The 13,716-nt window shown below is 58.2% G+C and overlaps 1 pseudogene; it reads right to left on the bottom strand.

Moving 5' to 3' along the window:
* Positions 1-3,718: 3,718 nt before the first annotated feature.
* Positions 3,719-13,609, bottom strand: LOC133344028 (dystrobrevin beta-like; annotated as a pseudogene).
* Between the last annotated feature and the right edge of the window lie 107 nt (positions 13,610-13,716).

The raw sequence follows: 13,716 nt of genomic DNA, 5'->3' as shown, positions 1-13,716 counted from the left end.
CACCAACACACACCACCTCTACACCACCACCACCACCACCTCTACACCACCACCACCACCACCACACACCACCTCTACACCACCACCACACACCACCACCACCTCTACACCACCACTACCACACACCACCACCACCACCACACACCACCTCTACACCACCACACACCACCTCTACACCACCACCACACACCACCTCTACACCACCACCACCACACACACCACCTCTACACCACCACACACCACCACCACACACCACCTCTACACCACCACCACCACACACCACCTCTACACCGCACACCACCTCTACACCACCACCACCACACACCACCTTTACACCACCACCACACACCACCTCTACACCACCACAACCAACACACACCACCTCTACACCACCACCACACACCACCTCTACACCACCACCACCAACATACCACCACCTCTCCACCACCACCACACACCACCTCCACACCACCACCACCACCACACACCACCTCTACACCACCACCACACACCACCTCTCCACCACCACCTCTACACCACCAGCACCACACACCACCTCTACACCAACTCCAACACAAACACAACAGCTCCAACGCTGTGCACACACGAATTTCCGGTTCTTCTCAATTCCCATGCGTGTCAAGTTAGTCTTCAGTAAATTAAATAACATTTACCAACAAAAATCACCAATAAAAAATATACTGTACAGTGTATATATAAACTTAAAATGTAAACCAAATGGAAGTATTTTTTTGGAGAAAAAAAAGTCTCGACAGGTTCAGTGTCAAAAACAACACGCCGCGTGTGGCATTAGAAGAAGAATATATAACAAGCAACGTTTCAGCCAATGGGCCTCCTTCACAGCACACAAAATCAATGTGCCACCAAGTAGGGCCATTGCTGAAAATTCCCCCCATGATACATGCTTTTCCTTTTCAGGCCACACCCACACACGGGGTGTTGTTGTTGACACGCGTGTTGAGTGTCTTGCCGTGTTCCTGGACTCTGCTTGTGGCACCACTGTCAGCGAAGCAGCAGCATCGGCAAGTTTAAAAACATACTGAGTCAACTCTCGATTATCAGGATTCCCCCGCGCGCCGTGCGGCCAGTGCGGTTCCGGTTACCGGGGCTGCTCCTCGCTCGTCGAGGGCGGCCGAATGCGCTGCCCACGTGATCGAACTCCCGAGCAATCGTCACCGCCGGTGTGCCAAGCACCAATCTGGCCCAAGTTGGCCTCCTGCTGCTGCCACATCTGTGGTGGAGCACCCAGAGCTCCGGCCTCACCGCTGCTCGACTCGGTACCCGGCAGAACGTAGCAGTCGGGGTGACTGATGATCCAAGTGCTCACGGATTCACTCCGCTCACTCGCTCACTCATCAGCGGTGGTCTGTCGTCCCCTGATCACTCTTCTATTGCTGCGGCTACTACTACCAGGGTTCCTGTTCCCTGTGAGCTTCACTCCTTGTTGAGGATTCGGGCTACCAACTGTTTTGTCTCATCCAAACCACAGGTCAAAACAACACTCACTCGCTCATCCACCTACCCACACACTCACTCACCGCACTGCAGCTCACAATAACACACCCACTCACCCATCCACCTACAAGCCCACTCACTCATCCACCCACCCACACACTCGTCACACTGCAGGTCACAACAACACATCGACTCACTCACCCACACACCCACGTTTAAACGTGGGTGGAACGATACGGCTTATATAAGAATAGGTTTTACCCTTTCTGGCAATAAGACTGTTGTGAGTTTAACACGTAGTAGGCTTTTGCGTCCAATATCATCCATAAGAGGTTTTTTTTTGGGTTAGATCGTGTAATTATAAAAATGTGCCGTTAAAACCCACCACCACCCAACACAGCCAACTAGTAAGGGTTGTCACGTAAACAGAACATGCCAATTCGTCACTAGTACAGCACACCGGTGTGTTGGAGAGCCAAGCCACAACATTTACAATCTGAGTACGACGTTTCGCCAGTAATTACAACTAGCTTCCTCAGGTGATCTAACCCCAAAAAACCCCTATATTATGGAAGACAGTTGTGTTAAAATGTTAAAAACCCAAACAGAAACCTTCTGCAAGGAATCCTGTCTGCATTAACCACACGTACTTGTGGTGAGCATGCAAACAAAAAAACTTGCTCTGGTAGTGTATGATGATGCATTGTCTTTCAAACTGATTGGTCCACACTGTTTGCCTTTTGGCGTCCTCTGGTCTAACAGTGAGACGAGGCTCTAAAGAAAGCTGTCTCTGGTGTGGACCAATCAGTTTCAAAGACAATGCACCATCATAGACTACCAGAGCATGTTTTTTTTGTTTGCATGTTCACCACAAGTTACCTACTCACTAACCCACTCACTCACTCATAAAACCACTTATTCAGTCACTCGGCCAATCACTCGTCCACCTACTCATCCACTCACTGACTCGCCACACTTTCTGCTTCATCCCTCGCAAGCTCTTATCATAACAACCTTGCTCAGACCAGCGCCGTGGTTACACTCTCTCTCTCTCTCTCACATCCATCACAACTCTGAGAGTACTATTTGTTGCTGGCTGCTCGATGTTTATCCTGGCAAGCCCTACCCCGACCCCATCGCCCCGGATAGTCGAGAGTTGACTGTGCGAGTTCTTTTCCATCAAGACCACCGGATAACTCATCCCACAATTCGTGCTGACCGCTCGCCAGTGAGCGACAGCCGCGAACAACAGCTGCCATGGCAGTGGTACGGAAAAGGAGAAAATGTAAAAGAACTGGCAGCAAAGAAAGACAGCGTGGGACTGACTATACGCGGACACACTCAGTCGGTAACGGCACTCCTCACAACACAAACGAACACCCCCTGTGTGGTCTACGCAGGTGCTGTTGGGGCAGGTGATGTCAGCGAACACCTATGAAGGCCCACACAGCATGCAAGGGGGTGGGCGCAGCCAGCACCACTCCTGGCCGCCTTTGTCTCCCCAGTGCTGAAGCTGACACACCGGGGTACTACGTTGAGGATGAGTCGACCTAGGGGAGGCCTAGGACCGGTTCAGATAATCGTCACTGGTGTTGGCCGTGAACGGGAATCGAACCCCGGGCCGCCGGGTTCGTAACGCAGCCCGCTAACCGCTGCACCACCGCTCCCCCCTCCCACACACACACACCCACCCCTCTCTCACACACACACACGTATGTGCATATGTAAACCTTTACAACAGCCCCGAGTGATAGGAATCTCTAAGTCGTCACGCCGCCGGCTATGTACATTATGGACATCCACGGGTTCCCCGCAGCCCCAAGCGCTCCGAGCAGCTCCAGGGCGGCGCCGTGGAGACTTCACCGGCTCCACCACCGCCTCCACCACCGCCTCCACCACCGCCTCCACCACCGCCTCCCCTCGCTGCGCTCGCAGCTGTGCTGGTCCTGGGATCGATGCCGACGCTTGCTCCACCCCCGACCTCGCGTCCCCGCTCCGCTCCCGACTCCTCCCTCCGTCCCCGAACCCTGCTCTACCCACAACCCCGCTCCGTTCACGACCTCACGCCCCCATTCTGCCCATGAACCCACGATCCTGCTCCACCTATAACCCCGGCGACCCTATAACTCCACTTCACCCACAATCCCGCTGCACCCAAGACCTTATGACCCCGCTCCACCCACGGACCCACGACCCCGCTCCACCCACGACCTTACAACCCCACGACCCCGCTCCACCCACGACCATACGACCCCATGGCCCCGCTCCACCCGTCCGTGCCGTCTCGGTCGATCGTGGCGCTGTTACTGAACCAGGCTCCTCCTCACCCGCCCCCCCTCATCACCACTTCCTCCACCGCCACCGCCGCCGCCGCCGCTGTTGTTGTGCTGGCCGGCGCTGCTCCCCGACGCCAGATCCTCGTCTTGCCCAGAGGAGCTCTCGAGCTGTGCGGCCAACAGGGGCAGGGTCAGCAGGGTCACGGTCACTCCACAGTGATGTCGCTCGCCATCGCTCGCCATCGCTCGGCATCCATCGCTCGGCATCCATCGCTCGCTATCGTTTAGCAGTCACTCCACATCACCCCGGAGAAAACCCATTCGTCGAGACATTACACGGGGAGAAGGAGACGGGACGGAGACGGGAGGAGACGGGAGACAGGACACCGCAGGGCATCGTCGGCGGAGGTGGCTCACCGCGTGTGCGAGGGGGAGTGGCGAGTTGGCCGGAGGGACCCGATGCTTGAGGGGCTCCCCCCTGGCACAGCCCTCGCCCGCCCCGCGCGGCGACGGCGCCGCCAACCCCTCGTCCTGCACGCTGCCCACACGCACGCAAACAAGGACACAGATCCCCCGTGTAGCCTTAACAGACTGTTGGGGCAAGTGCTGTTGGCGAGTAGCACACGAAGGGGTGGGTGGCCAACACCACGCCCGACCGCCTTTGTCTCCCCAGTGGTGATGTTTACACACCGCAGCAGGTACTCATTTGAGGCTGAGTCGACCTCTGGGAGGCCCAGGACCGCTTCAGAAAATCGTCACTGGTGTTGGCCGTGAGCGGGAATTGAACCCGGGTCGCCGGGTTCATAGCGCTAACCGCTACGCTATACGCGCACACACACGGATACATACACGTGTACACGCCCACACGTGTACACGCCCACACGTGTACACACCCACACGTGTGCGTGCAGGTGTCTGTGTCCCGTACCAGTGGGGGGCTCCGGACCCCCCCAGATGACGCCGAGCGCTCGACGGCGCCAGGATGATGAGGTCGGGGGAGGGGGGCGATGGCAGCCCGTGGGGGGGGGGGCTCCCACTCGCGCCGGCCCCCCCCACTCTGCCTTCTGATGGGATCTGGGGGGCAAGGGAGACGTGGGGGGGGGGGGGGGCAGGACAGAGAGGAAGAAGCAGGGGGGCTGTGCTCTTAACGAGGCTCACGCTGGGGTGAGACATAAACCTGGAGAGGGCGTAAGGAGGGCAGGCACCCCCCCCCGCCAGTCCCCCGATGTCAGCTGCTCACCTCGATCTCGCGCCGCCGGGAAGAACCCGCCATCATCCTCGTCTCCACTGATGTCTGCGACAACAACAATGACATCCAACTACATCAACAAAGACTTCATCAACATCAACAATAACATCAATGACAACAACAACAATAACATCATCAACAACAATAACATCAATGGCGTGTGGGAGGCATGTGGGAGAGGCAAGTGTCACGCGAGTGACACGTGTGTGCGGGTTACCCGAGTCAAGCTCCCGCACGAGTGACGTCATCGTGCTCGCGATGGAGTCGGCCGCCACGAGGAGATCGTTACAGAGATTCCTCCGGAACCCTGGCAACATCGTCAACATCATTATCATCACCATCATCGTCACCGCCATCATCACCGCATCGTCACCGCCATCATCACCATCATCGACACCACCATCGACACCGCCATCGACACCGCCATCGTCACCGCCATCGTCACCGCCATCGTCACCGCCATCGTCACCGCCATCGTCACCACCATCGTCACCACCATCGACACCGCCATCGTTACCGCCATCATCACCATCGTCGCCATCATCACCATCGTCACCATCATCGACACCACCATCGTCACCGCCATCATCAACATAATCCTTCAGCAATATGGCTGCAGGTAGTGATGTCTTGGGAGGCGAGTGATGCTCTATCTGTGTGAGACTCTGAATGGTCACCCAGTGGGGAGTGTAGCGGTTAGCGCTACGCTGCACTATGAACCTGGCAACCCGGGTTCGATTCCTGCTCACGTTCAACACCAGTGACGAATATGTGAATCGGTCCCGGGCCTCCCCTAGGTCGACTCAGCCTCAAATGAGTACCTGGTCTGGACCATAAACATCGCCACTGGGAAGACAAAGGCGGCCGGGCGTGGTGCTGGCCACCCACTCCCTCGTGTACCGTGCCGACCTTCATCGGTGCTACTTGGAAACAGCACTTGCCCCGACAGTATTGAGGCTATAGGGGAGATCTTTGGCTTTGACTTCATAGGTGCGACTCGGAAAAGCACTTGCCCGACAGTGTTGAGGCTATAGGGGGGATCTTTGGCTTTGACTTCATAGGTGCTACTCGCTAACAGCACTTGCCCCAACAGTTCGTTGAGGCAACTGGGCATTTGAACAAGAGCTTTATAGCTCATCGGATTCCTGTAGATAGATATTGCAATAAAGGGGGGATGTTTGTCTTTGTAGTTGCTCACCCTGCGAGAAGGGTGGGGTGTGTGGGTCCCCCCCGGGGCTGGGGGGGGGCTCCTGGGGGGTGTGGGCCGGCGAGGAGCCGCACGAGGGGGTGCGGATCGGCGTGGGGATCGGCCGGCTCGCAGTGTGGCCGGGGGACGAGCGCGGGGACCCCGACCCCTGGGTCTGCGCACCGCACCGCGAAGAACCACACCGCACCACACATCGTCACACAGAACCACAATGCACCACACCACACATCGCCACACAGAACCACGCGGAACCACGCCACACACAGCACCACAATGCACCACGCAAAACCGAACCACGCCACACAGAACCGCACTGCATCGTATCAAGGTGCTACGGTGATGTTGATGATGGTGTTGGTGGTGGTGTTGGTGGTGGTGCAGGTGGTGGTGGCGCTGGTGGTGGTGTTGGTGCTGGTGTTGGTGCTGGTGGTGGCACTGGTGGTGGTGGCACTGGTGGTGGTGCAAGGGGAGTGGTGGTGTAGTGGTTAGAGCGCTGCGCTATGAACCCGGCGACCTGAGTTCGATTCCTGTTTACGGCCAACACCAGTGACGATTATCTGAACCGGTCCTGGGTCTCTCCTAGGTCGGCTCAGTCTCAAATGAGTACCTTGCTGCGGTGTGTAAACATCACCACTATGGAGACAAAGGCTGCCGTGCCTGGTGCTGACCACCCCACCCCCTCGTGTGCCGTGCCGGCCTTCATAGGTGCTCGCTAACAGCACTTGCCCCAACAATCTGTTTAGGCTCCACGGGAAGATCTTTGTCTTTCGTTGGTGCAGGTGGTGGTGGTGCAGGTGGTGGTGGTGGTGCAGGTGGTGGTGGTGCAGGTGGTGGTGGTGGTGGTGCAGGTGGTGGTGGTGCAGGTGGTGCAGGTGGTGCAGGTGGTGGTGGTGGTGGTGCAGGTGGTGGTGGTGCAGGTGGTGGTGGTGCAGGTGGTGGTGTTGGTGGTGGTGTTGGTGCAGGTGCAGGTGCAGGTGGTGGTGGTGCAGGTGGTGGTGGTGGTGTCCGTCACCTTGAGAAGCTTCATGAGGCTGTCGAGCTGCTGCACGAGCTCACGGCGGTTCTCCTGCAGCGCCGACATGCGGCGCTCCAACTCCTCCTTGCGCTGCCTGCAGAACGGTGAGTGCAGTACACACACCACGTGACACGTAGTACACACACCACGGTATACACAGGGCATACACGGCACAGCACACACGGCACAGTACACGTAGTACACACCACGTGACACGTAGTACACACACACACGGTACACACACAGGGTACACACGGTGCGGTTAAAGACGTGACTGTTACGGCGTGATGACAGATGATGATGAGCTGTGAAGAGGTGCGACGAGGCGAGGTGCGAGGGGGGCGCGGCGAGGAAGAGGGGCCCCCACCTGAGCAGGCGCAGCTCGGTGAGCAGGGCCGGGCTGTGGTGGTCGCGGTCGGGCGGCGCCGCCGGCGCCCGCGACGCCCGCTCGTGCTCCACACGCAGGCGCTGGATCTCCTGCAGGATCTCCCTGCGCCACCCACGGGCAACGCCGTTCGCCCACGTCAACGCCGTCGTCGCCAGCATCGGTAACATCGGCGGCACGATCATGGACGTCATCGACAACATCGATGGCACGATCATCGACATCATCAACATCATTGACAACATCATTGACAACATCGATGGCACGATCATCGACATCATCAACATCGACGGTGCGATCATTAACATCATCAACATCGACAACATTGACGACGCGATCATCAACATCATCGACATCATCAACATCGATGGCACGATCATCGACGGCACGATCATCGACATCATCGACATCGATGGCACGATTATCGACATCATCGACATCATCAACATCGATGGCACGATCATTAACATCATCATCGACATCATCAACATCGATGGCACGATCATCGACATCATCGACATCATCAACATCGATGGCACGATCATTAACATCATCATCGACATCATCAACATCGATGGCACGATCATCGACATCATCGACATCATCAACAACATCGATGGCACGATCATTGGAAACATCAACATTGACAAACATCAACTTTGGCAACATCAACGGCGCGATCAACATCATCGACATCGATAACGTCAACCGAACATCAAGATCATCGCTAGCATCAGGAACATCGTCAACATCACCACCAACCTTAACAACAGCAATAACATCAACATCCTCTCGAACATCAACACCATCAACAACATCACTGTCACCAACATCACAACCACCAGCGACAGCGAAGCCCCGTGTCCCGCCGCTCGCTCACCGATTGCGACTCTCCAACTCGGCGATGAGCTGCCGCTGATGTTTGTTGACGTCCATCGAGAGCGGAGAGATCTCCCCCGCAGCCAGAGCCCTCTGCGTAGACAGTACGTACAGTGAGCACAGTGTGTATACAGTGTGTACAGTGAGAACAGTGTGTGCACAGTGTGTACAGTGTGCACAGTGCGTACAGTGTACAGTGTGTACAGTGAGCACAGTGTGTGCACAGTGTGTGCACAGTGCGTACAGTGAGCACAGTGTGTACAGTGTGCACAGTGTGTACAGTGTGCACAGTGCGTACAGTGTGTACAGTGCATGTGGCGCAATATTCACAGTGCGCGGTGTGCACAGTGCACAGTGTGTGGTGTACAGTGTGTGGTGTGTACAATGTACAGTGCTTGCTGCCTTCGATCAGTGTGTGTCGCGTACAGTGTGTACAGTATGTGCGGCCCCACTGTGTGTGCAGTGTGCACAGTGCGTACAGTGCACACTCTGGTACAATGTGCACAGCAGCACAGACTACGCACAGTGCCCAGCGCATGCCGTACACACACCACAGAACACAGTGGTTGCGGTGTGTGGTGTGCAGTGGTGTGCGATTGCGCGTGGTTGTCCTCACGTTGTCCTCGGCTGCCAGCCGTGCCGCGTACCGCGCGATGAGGTGGTGCTCGTCATCAGAGCGGCCCGGGCTCTCGGCCATTAACACGGAGCTGGGGACGCAGATGAGAGTGAGGCACGGGGACACGGACAGAGGCGCGGGGACACGGTAGAGACATGGATGGAGACACAGAAGACAGGCAAAGAGAGAGACACGGTCAGAGAAAGACGACACGCGAGAAACGGACAGATGGACAGAAACACGAGGGTGTGCACAGGGAGGAAGCATAGTCGTCCCAAAGGAACACGGTGAATGTGGGCGACTGCCCTGGGCCCTGCGCTCTGGGGGGCTCCGCACTTCGACGTCACTGTCAGATGCAACACTCCCGGTTTAGTTTGAAGGCGGCGGGGGACCCACGCGGTGTGAGTTGCCCCGGGCCCCGCACCCCCCCAATGGACGGCCCTGGGAGGAAACTAAACTATTTTATATTTTACCAGGTGAGACCTGCTGAGCTATGTAGTTCTTTTTCTGAAGCAACCTGGACACAAATGATAGCTGAACGAAGTAGCTTATCATGTGGAATTGTATAACAGCCAAATACTCCGACTCCAGGCCACTCAATGTGGAAAGAAAACCCGGAGGATCCGGAGAAAATCCACGCGGAGAGACACGCGAACTCCAAATAGGGTTGGGATCCAACCCGCGACCTCCTGCATACCAGGCGAGGTAGTTAACATCTCCTAGCCACCGTGACGCCACTGACCTGCGGTTCGAGGAAGGGACGACTCCGTCCATCGCACTGGAGTGGGACCAGGGGAGGCTGCGGAAAGGAGAGGGGGGTGGGACCCAGTTGTAGACAAGATCGAGTGTATGTGTCTGTGTGTACGTGTGTGTACATGTGTGTACGTGTCTGTACGTGTGTGTACGTGTGTGTACGGGGAGCGGTAGTGTAGCGGTTAGCGCTACACTACCGCTACGAACCCGGCGACCCCGATTTCGATTTCCGCTCACGGACACCAACACCCAGTGACAATTAAATTATCTGAACCGGTCCTGGGCCTCCCCTAGGTCGACTCGGCCTCAAATGAGTAGCTGCTGTGGCGTGTAGTAAACTACGTCACTGCTGGAGACAAAGGCAACCGGGTGTGGTGCTGTCCGCCCACCCCGCGTGTGCCGTGCCGGCCTTCAAGGTGCTACTCGCTAACAGCACTTGCCCCAATAGCCTGTTAAGGGCTACACGGGGGATCTTTATCTTTGTGATGTGCAGCCACCCGACGTGCGTGGTCTCCGCGCCGTTGTCCGGAGACTCTGGGTACAAGGCGTGGGAATTCTCACGGCCGGACACGCAGCCCAGCGTCTTTGAGATGGCAGCTCCCAGCTTCTTAGCCGGGGATTTCTGCAGACACGAGAGAGAGAGAGACACGGCGAGATGCACATCTGTGCTCCATCATCCTGGTCAAGGCGAGAGGCCAGGGCTTGTGTTGTTCTATCAGCATTGATATACGGTGCTTTTTCTGGAAGACTATGCTGTTTTTTCCTGGATTTTTATGTTTGCGCGTAGTCACTTTAAGATGTTTCTTGTTCATGTTTTTTTTTGTTGCGGTTGCACCCGATTCAAGAGCTGAATGGCTCACAGGGTTCTACCAAATAAATGACATGAAACTGAAACGTTGCTCACAATTGTTAAGAACCTTCATGACGCCGAGTGGCCTGGAGTCAGAGCCATCCCCGTTTGCCTTGCGCTGAGACGGGATGTCCTCTGGCCCCACGCTATTGAACGGTTCATTATTTAACCTTCAATGGCCGGTACGGTGGAATGTTTTGGTACGGGAGGATTCTGTGGCGAGTGGACTTGCCAGTGACTGGCACTCGTGGTGTAACAGCAACGAGGCGGAGCACGGGCGGCTAAATCTGAGCGAGGTGCCACAGTGGGTGCACGGGTGGTGCATCTGCCAGCCATCTGGGTCAATCAACCCACGGGCACCCTGGGTCTGTCACGAGAACACCCCCCCTTTCCCCCCCCGCCAGAAGGAGCAGCCTTCCACACATCGACGCGCTGCACTAGCCCTGGTGCGAGGCGCGGGGTGGTAGCGTCGCCGCCACCGCCGCCGCCGCTGCTGCTGCTGCTGCGTACCCACGAGGTGTACTCCTTCATCTGGTGCTGGTTCGACGTGGGTGCTGATCGCCTGGCCCCTACCAGAAGCAGTCCTGGCACAGCTGGTAGCTGCGGCACTGCTGGCAGCGGTAGCGGAAGCCCAGCATGCTCTCGCTGTGGCAGAACGAGCACTCCACCGGGTGGAACACTGCGCGCGCGCACGGCGCCACGAACAACCGCCGAGTGGACGGTGGCGTCAATGACAACGGCCACAAAATCGAGCGGTGACATCGACCGCGACGACATCCGTAACGTCGACAATTCAATGCCGACATGACCGCCACCAAAGGACACGCACTACCACCAACCACCACTACCAAACAATACACCACCAAACGGCACACACTGCCACCACCACTACCAAACAATACACCATCACCAAATAGCACGCACTGCCACCACCACTACACCACCACCAAACGGCACGCACTGCCACCACCACTACCAAACAGCACGCACTGCCACCACCACTACCAAACAGCACACACTACTATCACTGCCACCATCACCACCACCACCAAACGAGACATACCACCACCATCGTCACCACGTTCTCGGCTTGGGATTGCAGTACCTATCTTGGCGCTGGAGAGAGTTTTGGGGGGGGCGTTACTGCCCCCCAATATGGAGATGAAGGTTTGGTGGGGGGGGGTTACCATTCTCGGCGCTGCAGAGGCGGTGTATGAGGGGGAGCCACGCGAGGCACTGGGGGGGCGGCTCCGACATGAGGGCGTCCAGGAAGATGCTCTGGGTCACGCGCTGCTGCGGGTACGGGCGGGGAGACACGCGGGAGACACGCAGGGAGACACGCGGGGAGACACGCGGGGAGACACGGGGAGACACGCGGTGAGACACGCGGTGAGACGCGGGGAGACACGCGGGGAGACACACGGGGAGACACGCGGTGAGACACGAGGAGACACGCGGGGGACACGCGGGAGACACGCGGAGACACGGGAGACACGCGGGGAGACACGCGGGAGACACGGGGACAACGCAGGGAGACACGAGAGACACGCGGAGACACGCAGGAGACACGGGAAGACACGCAAGGAGACACGGGGGGAGACAAATGAGACAAAGGAAGCAGGCCACAGAGTGGGAGACGGCGGGGGGGGGGGAGCCAGGATCGGTGGGCTAGCCGAGTGAACCGGCGGCGGCGGCGGCGATGGCGGTGGCAACGCACGGGGGGGGAAGCAGGCGCGCGCCGTCTGCGCGTTGTAGCCGAAGGACGGGCCCTCGAACACGGCGGTGGGCAGCGCCAGCACGTCCTGCAGGAAGCGGTCGAAGCGGCTCCACATCAGCACCCCCGAGCCGTCGGACAGCTCCGAGAAGAGATCTGCGGAAAACGGGACACAGCGGCGAAACGGGGGGGTTGGGGGGTGCGCGACACAGAGGGAGATGTGTCCCCTCCGAAGGGGGGGGATGCGAGCGGGAGAGGGTCTCCGAGTCGTGTGAACTCACATCGAAGCTTGTCCACGATCTTGCCTCCGCACATCGTGGCCAGGGTGACCTTCACGGAAAACGTCGTCACCTTCTCCAGGCCCTCGCTGCGCGGGCCACGTGCGTGTCCACACACAGAAAAGACAAAGATCCCCCGTATACCCTTTACAGACTGTTGGGGCAAGTGCTGCTAGCGAGCACCTATGAAGGCCGGCATGGCACACGAGGGGTGGGTGGCCAGCACCACGCCCGATCGCCTTTGTCCCCAGTGGCGATGTTTACATGCCGCACCCAGGTATTCATTTGAGGCTTAGTCGACCTAGGGGAGTCCCAGGACTAGTCGTGTTGGCCACGAGTGAGAATCTAACTCGGGTTGCCGGATTCGTAGCGCCGCGCCACCACTACACTACCGCTCCCCATACAATGCACACACCACACACTCACGTACAGACGCACGCACAAGTACACACACACGTAAGCACATCTCCCTCGCGCTGCACACCGTCACGGGGGTGGGAACCACTGGATGATGGGCGCCACCCCCCACCCTCCACCTCCCCCATCCCCCACCCTCCACCTCCCCCACCCTCCACTTCCCCCACCCCCCACACCAACCCCCCCCCCCGGCTGACCTGTCGATCGCGGCGAGCAGGAAGGAGAGCAGCAGGCCTGAGCAGGCCTCGGCCGACAGCTGCTGCTGGGAGGGAGAGTTCTTGTTGGCTGCACGTAGAGGGACAGCACCAGCCGCTCCAGCTGGGCCACCGACATGTCCACGCCAACGCTGCCGCCACCGCCGACGCCACCGTCGCCGACGCCACCACCGCCGCTGCCGGAGAGGGCCATGGCTCCGGTGGTCACCGTGCCGTCCGCGCGGCCCGCCAGGCCCTGCTCCCGGAACACCTCCAGCAGGCTCCACGTGTCCACGTGGACTGCGGGGTGGCGGGGGGGGGGGACAAGACGCAACGTGTGGGGTCACGCCACGAGTGGGGTGGTGGTGGGGCCTCTTATAGGTCATTGATGGTGGCGATGTGATAGA

Source organism: Lethenteron reissneri, chromosome 19, assembly GCF_015708825.2.
Source record: "Lethenteron reissneri isolate LAM-NWPU_2019-01 chromosome 19, ASM1570882v1, whole genome shotgun sequence".
Taxonomy (NCBI): domain Eukaryota; kingdom Metazoa; phylum Chordata; class Hyperoartia; order Petromyzontiformes; family Petromyzontidae; genus Lethenteron; species Lethenteron reissneri.
Note: the sequence above shows the minus strand (reverse complement) of the source record. Positions and strands in the feature narration are given on the sequence as shown.